This window comes from Piliocolobus tephrosceles, chromosome 4 (genome assembly GCF_002776525.5).
Source record: "Piliocolobus tephrosceles isolate RC106 chromosome 4, ASM277652v3, whole genome shotgun sequence".
NCBI lineage: Eukaryota > Metazoa > Chordata > Mammalia > Primates > Cercopithecidae > Piliocolobus > Piliocolobus tephrosceles.
In genome coordinates, this window is record NC_045437.1 from 62,382,932 (window position 1) to 62,390,720 (window position 7,789).

At 42.2% G+C, this 7,789-nt stretch overlaps 1 pseudogene; it reads left to right on the forward strand.

The window, feature by feature from the left end:
• The first annotated feature begins 3,638 nt into the window (after nucleotides 1-3,638).
• LOC111541573 lies at nucleotides 3,639-4,286 on the forward strand (annotated as a pseudogene).
• The last annotated feature ends 3,503 nt before the right edge of the window (nucleotides 4,287-7,789 follow it).

Sequence of the window (7,789 nt, forward strand, 5' to 3'; positions counted from 1 at the left end):
CCCACAACTATTTATACGGGAGAGCTGGGAAGGGAAGAACGTGGTCCCTTTAAATTATACAGAACCAGGGAAGGTAAGTGCTGGGTAGAGAAGGGCATGGTCCCTGGCTCGGGCTCTACCCCCGCGGACGTAGATGAGGACAGGCACTTCTGCCTTTGCACCCAAATGTTAAATTTTCTAAGACCACCCTGGCTTGCCACACCTCCACCTTGGACCAATAAAAACCTGAGACCCTAGCAAGGCAGAGACAGAAGCTGCTGGATGGCAAGAGCAACACATCAGCAGAAGAAGACACAAGCGGCTGGATGGCAGGAGGAGGTCGGGACATCAAGGGGAGCACGCTAGTGGAAGAGCACACCGACAGAGGCCTGCAGGCCATCAACCGGCAGAACAATTCGGAGTTTGGCCGGACAGTCAGAGGAGAGCCTGGGCTGCGGAGCGGCTGGATTCCAGAGGAAAACCACCTCCCTTCTGGTTCCCCCATCTGCTGAGAGAGCTACTTCCACTCAATAAAACTTTGCACCCATTTTCCAAACCCAGGTGTGATCCAATTCTTCCGGTACACCAAGGCAAGAACCCAGGATACAGAAAGCCCTCTGTCCTTGTGACAAGATGGAGGGTCTAATTGAGCTGGTTAACACAAGCCACCTATAGACAGCAAAACTAAATGTGTACCCTGTAACACATGCCCACTGGGGCTTCGGGAGCAGTAAACATGCCCCCCTAGACACTGCCGTGGGATCGGAGCCCCACAGACTCCCCGTCTGTCTGCTCCCCTAGAGGTTTGAGCAGTAGAGCACTGAAGAAGTGAGCCACACCCCCGTCGCACGCCCTGGGACCCTTTTCCTGTTCCACTATCTCCACTCTTTTTTTTTTTTTTTTTTTTTTTTTGAGACGGAGTCTTGCTCTGTCGCTCAGGCTAGGGTGCAAATTCTCTCCAAGTGAAATGTTTTTAAAAGGAAAAGACAAAATGTTGTCTAGTTTTACTATTTCCCAATTTTACCTTCTGGAACGTGACTGTTAAAGTATCCTTAGGGCATATGCTCTGCAGCTCACCTTTATGCCAAACTTCCTTATAATGTGATTATTCTGTATTATTATTTAAATCATTTTTATGTGTCTTCAAAGGACCTACTTAGTAGCAGGATATCATAGTGAAAAGAGCACAGGGTTGGGTCGTGGTCCCTGTCTCCCTAAAATGTACTAGCTATTTAAACCATGTAAAACCCAGACCTTTGCAGTTTTCCCATCTGGGACGTAGGAATAGCATTTCTCTACCTGCCTTATAAGGTTGTGAAGATCAAAAGATAAAGCCTTTTATGAACTTAAAGCATTATGCAAATGTCAGATATGGCTGTTAGAGTACAATAGTGTTAAAGATATATAAAGTTGCTTTCTTCGACATTTTTCTTCATCACCAAAGATATTTATTTATTTGTAAACCTTCCTGAAAATCACCGTTATATTATCATTTTATTACAAACCAGTTTGTGGAATAGGTTGAAAAGCATTATTGTTTTCATTTTATGGATGAGAAAACAGAGGTTAAGAAAAGACAAATATGGGATTTTACCTAAGATACTGCTGATAAACAGTAGAACAAGGGTGAGAAGCCAGTTCTGCTTCTTTGGGCTCCGCTTCTTTTGTTCTCTTCACTTGGGGTCTCTCTCTAACCAGCTCCAACCCTCGTGCTGTCCCTTTGTCTAATCACCTCTGTGCCAGGGGCAAAAACTGAAGCAAGCCCTTGGGTGCCAAGCAGGAAAGTGAGGAGCTGAACACTAGTGGATGGGTGGAGGGCCAGGCTGTGCAGAGCAGTGGGTCCAGGGGAATTGCAGGGTGGGAGCAAAGTTCAGGGACCAAGCCAGAGATCAGTCACCAAAAGAATTAAAAAATTCTGAGTGGGTAAATATGACAGGCAAGAACAGTATCAACAGATCAGAATCCAGTCAATTGCAGTTGACCAGCTGTAACACATGGGAGCCAGGCTCAGGCACACAGTGGTCTGGATCAATTTTCTGAGAAGGGTTCTGTTTGCACCCCTTTGAAGTTCCAGGCCTTGCTCTGAGGATGTGCCACACTTGTCTCATACACCTTCCACTCATTTAGTCAATGGGCATGCGTGCATCACAGACTTATTGAGGTTTTATTACGAACCATGAGATGAATTAGGTGCAAGAGATGCAATTATGAATAGGCACGTATAAGGTTCATGTTCAGAAGCACTTAGACTAGTGCAGGGTTTTCCACCTGGGCACTAGTGACATTTTAATGAGGAGACTGTCCTGAGTACTGGCGGATGTTTAGAATAGGCCTCTACCCACTAGATACTACTTCCACCTCTCCAGTTGTGACAACCAAAAATGTCTTCAGGGATTGCCAAATGTACCCAAGGTGTGGGGGCACAGGAAAGGACAGATGACCCAATGTTAGGAATCACTGGTCTAGTGTTAATAATGGTTAACAATTACTGAGCATTTACTAGGTGCCAGGCACAGAGTTTGACACAACCAGCCAAAAGGCTGATGATGGAAATTCTTAGCAGGTCCTACTGAAACATTTCACCAGATTCTCCAAGGCGCTCCATTTCCTCCACAACCCTAGCGACCAACTCCAAGGGCATGTGGACCATTTGCGGCCAAGCGCTCTGGTTTGCCTGGGTGCTCCTGCTCAACATAACACAGGTTGAGTATGTTGAGTCATATGCTTATGAGAATTGTATTTGTTCCCAAACCCTTTGAGCCTGTTGTACTTCTTAGAGTTGTACAATTTAATTAAAGAATACATAAACTTATTAAACATAAGTGTGAAGAGTTGTTGCTAAGAAAATTAAGTGCAATGCTTTGGAAAGATATAATTTAAAAAAACTTTCTGTTCAATTAAATCTGAATAAGAGCAACTGTAAAAAGGCAGAAAAAATTATAAATATCTAGAAGATGTAAGGTCTTGCTACACTTTATCATTATTTTCAGAGACGGGGTCTCACTCTGTCACCCAGGCTGGAGTGCAGTGACATGATCATAGCTTACTGCAGCCTCAACCTCCTGGGTTCAAGCAATCCTCCCACCTCAGCCTCCTGAGTAACTGGAACTACAGGCATGCACCATCCTACGCAGCTTTGTTACACTTTAATGAATACCAAACAGGACAGGCATGGTGGTGAATGCCTATTGTAGTAGTTCCAGCTACTTGGGAGGCAGAAGCAGGAGGATCGCTTGAGCCTGGGAGTTTAAAACCAGCCTGAGCAACTTCATCTCTAAAAAAATAAAAAATTAAAAAATAAAGAATCACAAACTGAAAATTGTCACCAATGTACTATTAATCTAAATTAAGTAAGAGGCAAAGTGTGAAGTACAGTGAGCGGATCATTCTCAAAGAAAAGATCTATGCCCTACATAAGGATGTATAAATAAGTGAATATTTTTGTATGTTTTAAGTTGAAAGAAAATGTTTAACATATGTATGGTATTTAATTATTATTTTTATCAGCCAACTACCTGTCTTCCCAGTTGCTTTAGATGAGTAGGATTCTCTCATATTGTCCTTGTCTTTGAGATGAAAAGTTGAAAGACAGGGAACTTGCTGGGTGCTTACTGGAAATGGTGCAGGCCTCAGGCTATTTGAACAATTGAATTCAAAACATGGATATCAGACCAAATCGCTTAATGTATATCAACAATATGAACGACAAAATTAAAGAAGAAGGATTGAAGACATCCCCATGTGCCCTGCTTTCTCAGTTTGGCCGTGTGGTAAATATTGTGGCTCTAAAGACCATGAAGATGAGTGGGGGACACTGGGCTCATCCACAAATGCCTTGAGACAGTTACAAGGATTTCCATTGTATGACAAACCAATGCAAATCCAGTATGCAAAAACAGATTCTGATATCATTTCTAAAATGTGTGGCACTTTTGCTGACAAAAGAAAAGAAAAAAACCGAAACTGTGGAACAGACAGCAACAACTGCAAACAGAAAGCCTGATCAGGAAACACTGAATTAAGCTGATACCCAAGGAAATTCAACACCAAGTCCTCAGGTTCTTACTACCCTCTGAATTCTGTTTTATTTTTAAGTTCATTTACCAGCAGAGACTCATGAGATGATGTTATCTATGCTATTTAATTGGTTCCCTGGTTTCAAGAAAGTACGTTTGGTACCTGCGAAGCATAGTATTGCTCTGGTTGAATTTGAAAATGATAAGTAGGCTGGAGCTGTCAGGGCATCTTTACAAGGATTTAAGGTCACTTTGTCCTACGCCATGAAAATCACCTGTGTCAAGAAGTAATACTTGGGATAGTCATCATTAAAAGACTCAATATTATTTATAGTGTTTGTTTTAGTAACATTTGGTCAGGTCATTCTAATAGTTAGGGATGGGGAGAGTCAAAGTGAAAAAAAACAGAGAAGTGACTTAACTAGGTAACATCTAGGACATGGTGAGCCAGGAATGAAGTCTGTGTGCCTGGCCATGGTTCAAGCTCTGGACCACGATGTGATGCATAAACAACTCCCTCCCCCAACCCTGCAATGATGCTCTCGATCACTCTAAAATTAAAAATGGCTGTTCAAAGCCATCATGAAAAGTTATTAGATGGCAAATTAGGAGATGACTGCAACGTCTAAAAACAACCAGGGATCATACAAAATTGAAAAAGAAGAATTGAAGATATTTCCCCACACCCTGTTTTCTCAGTTTGGCCACGTGGTAGATACTGTGGCTCTTGTATCTAGAATATACAAGTAATTCCTAAAACTGAAACGAAAAAGAAAGGAATGCAAACACAAAAATGACTAAAGTGCATAGTAGGCAATTCCTTTGACAGAAAAAGAATCCCTAATGACTAATATGTATAAGAAGTGATTAATAATTTTAGTAATTGAAGAAAAGGAATTTGAGACAACAAAGAGATACCGCTCTATGGCTCTTAGGCGGGCATAGGTTAGCAGCATAATGCCATGAATAGGCACAGATGCAAAGATGCAGGAACCCATGCACTGCTGGTGAGAATCTAGGTGTGAGCAGCCACTCCAGGGGCAACCTGGCCCCACCCTACGACCCAGCAATTTCCCTCCTAGGTGTACATCTCCAAGAAACCTTTATACATCCTCCTTAGGGGATATGTACAAGGATGTTTGGTATAGCATTAGGGTTAGCATGGGTCGTCTGAGAGACAGATGCCAATATGCAGATTAAACCAATTAAACATACAAAGATTTTCTTAGAGGGAATACCTGTGAGAGAAAATAGGGAGGGATAGGAGAACTCATACCACAATGAAGTCTGACCGCAAATGAAGGAGAGGGAAGGAAGGTTGGTGGAAGCATCCTAAGAACCTGGTGGAAGGCTCTCCAAATCCACCAGGAAGTCCTCAAGCCCTATCAGCCATGGGAAGAGTCCCTGTCTCCCAGTAATGAGCCTGTCTTAGTCACCCTGCTGTGCTCAGTCACTGGCTAGGAGCAGTCCACAGGAAGCATGGCCTTAGGTAAAACCCAGAGCTAGCTTTCAGAGCTCAGAGCTGAGCCTTAGGTCAATTGCACTCCTGCAGTTGGAGGTCTATGAGGCATAGTCTCATGGGTTCCACATGTTATTTGGAGTAACAGGGACAGGAAGGCAACGTGTATGCCAATCACAGAGATTGTGGATAGGTAATGTGCAGTAGACACCACCAGTGAGCAGTTAGAAGCAAAGAAGTAGATGTATACCTAACAGCACCGATAGGTCTTTAAAACAAAGTATAGAGTGAAAAAGGAAGAAACAGGATGGGATATCCAATATAATAATATTTCCAAAATGTGAGATACATATACATGCATACAAAATGGTAACACTCAATATTCAAGCCTACACATGTAAACAAAAAGACTCCCACTGTGCTCATTAGAATGGTTGCTAAGGTGGAATATGGGGGTAAAAAGGACTAAATAAAGGAATATATGAAAAAAGGACTTGAACTGAGCCTGAGTAACTCAATCTAATGACTCTGAAGGTCTAAATAAACAAATCAACATAGTGCTCACCTCATGCTTCCCCCATAGTCATGACACAGAAGCAGCCTCTCTGGAATTCTTTAATAGCAGCAACTATACAAGCAGTCTGCTGTTGTAAAAACAGCAGCTCTTTACATAGAAGTGTCTACGCTATCCCTGGTGGTTTAAATTCAGCTGACCCGATCAGTGCCTCACTTTGCAGCAGCGCAGACCCAGCCACAGCAGCAGTACAAAACAAAAAATAAAGAATCACAAACTGAAAATTGTCACCAATGTACTATTAATCTAAATTAAGTAAGAGACAAAGTGTGAAGTACAGTGAGCGGATCATTCTCAAAGAAAAGATCTATGCCCTACATAAGGATGTATAAATAAGTGAATATTTATACCTAGGTCAGGAGGGTCTGACCTAGGAACTGCCTCAGGCTGCCTGTCTACCTGCTCTCTCTCTCAACTTCTGCCTTCCAGCTAATGTCTGGGTTCTCCATTCCTGCCCTGGTCCCCTAGTTCTATTGTTTGTTTTTGTAATGGCTTTATTGAAATATAATTCACATGCCATACAATTCACACATTTAAAGTGTGCAATTCAATAGCTTTTCCTATAATTGTGTAGCCACAATTTCAGAATATTTTCATCACCCTCTAAAGAAACACTGTACTCCTTGTCCATCAACCTCTAGTTTCTCCATGCCTCCCCCACTCCCAGCGCCAGGCAATCACTAATCTACTTTTTGTTTCTATAGATTTGCCTATTCTGGACATTTCATAGAAATGGAATCATACGGTAAGTGGTTCTTTGTGACAGGTTTCTTTCATGTAGCCTAGTGTTTCTAAGATTTATCTATCTTGTAATATGTATTCTTTTTAGGGTAGAATATTCCATTGTAGCGATGTATCTTTTTCTCTTTTTTAAAGACAAGGTCTCACTGTTACCCAGGCTGGAGTGTAGTTATGTAATCATGGCTCCCAGTAGCCTCAACCTCTCAACCTCCCAGACTCAAGCAATACTCCCACCTCAGCCTCTTTAGTAGCTGGGACCACAGGTGTGTGCCACTACACTTAGCTAATTTTTTAATCTTTTTTCTTAAGAAACGCGGTCTCACTATATTGCCAAGGCTGGTCACAAACTCCTGGATTCAAGCAATCCTCCTTTCCAAAGTGTTGGGATTGCAAGTGTGAGTCACAGATCCATATTTTGTTCATCCGTTTTTTAGTTGATGGACATTTGGGTTGTTACCACTTTTTGGAGACTATGAATAATGCTGCTATGAAATTTGTGTATAAGTTTTTGTGTAGACATATGTTTTCATTTCTCTTGGGTGTATAGCTAGGAGTGGAATTGCCGGGTTGTATACTAACTCTACTTTTAACCTTTGAGAAACTATCAGACTGTTTTCCAAAGCAGCTGGATCATTTTGCATTCCCACCAGCAGTGTATCAGGGTTCCAATTATTTCATATCTTCACCTACTCTTGCTATCATCCGTCCTTTTGATTAGGATCGTTCGGTTTTTGCCATTGACTCCCAGCTCCTCCTGAACTCGCTGACCTTAGCCGACCTGCATGCACTTGGCATCTTCCTTGGCTTCAGCGCTCTTCGGGATTCCCTGTGAAAGTCATCTTTCACCACACTAGCAGAATTAGCCCTTGGCTTCCTCCACTAGAAAATAGGGGTTACAGATAATGGGGTTCTCAGATTCTACCCCCAAAATAAAAGAATAGAAAAAGGGGAAAGCTGAATGTAGCTGACAGCTACCTTAGCCCTTGTGGTAGTTAATTTTATATATCAACTTGACAGAAG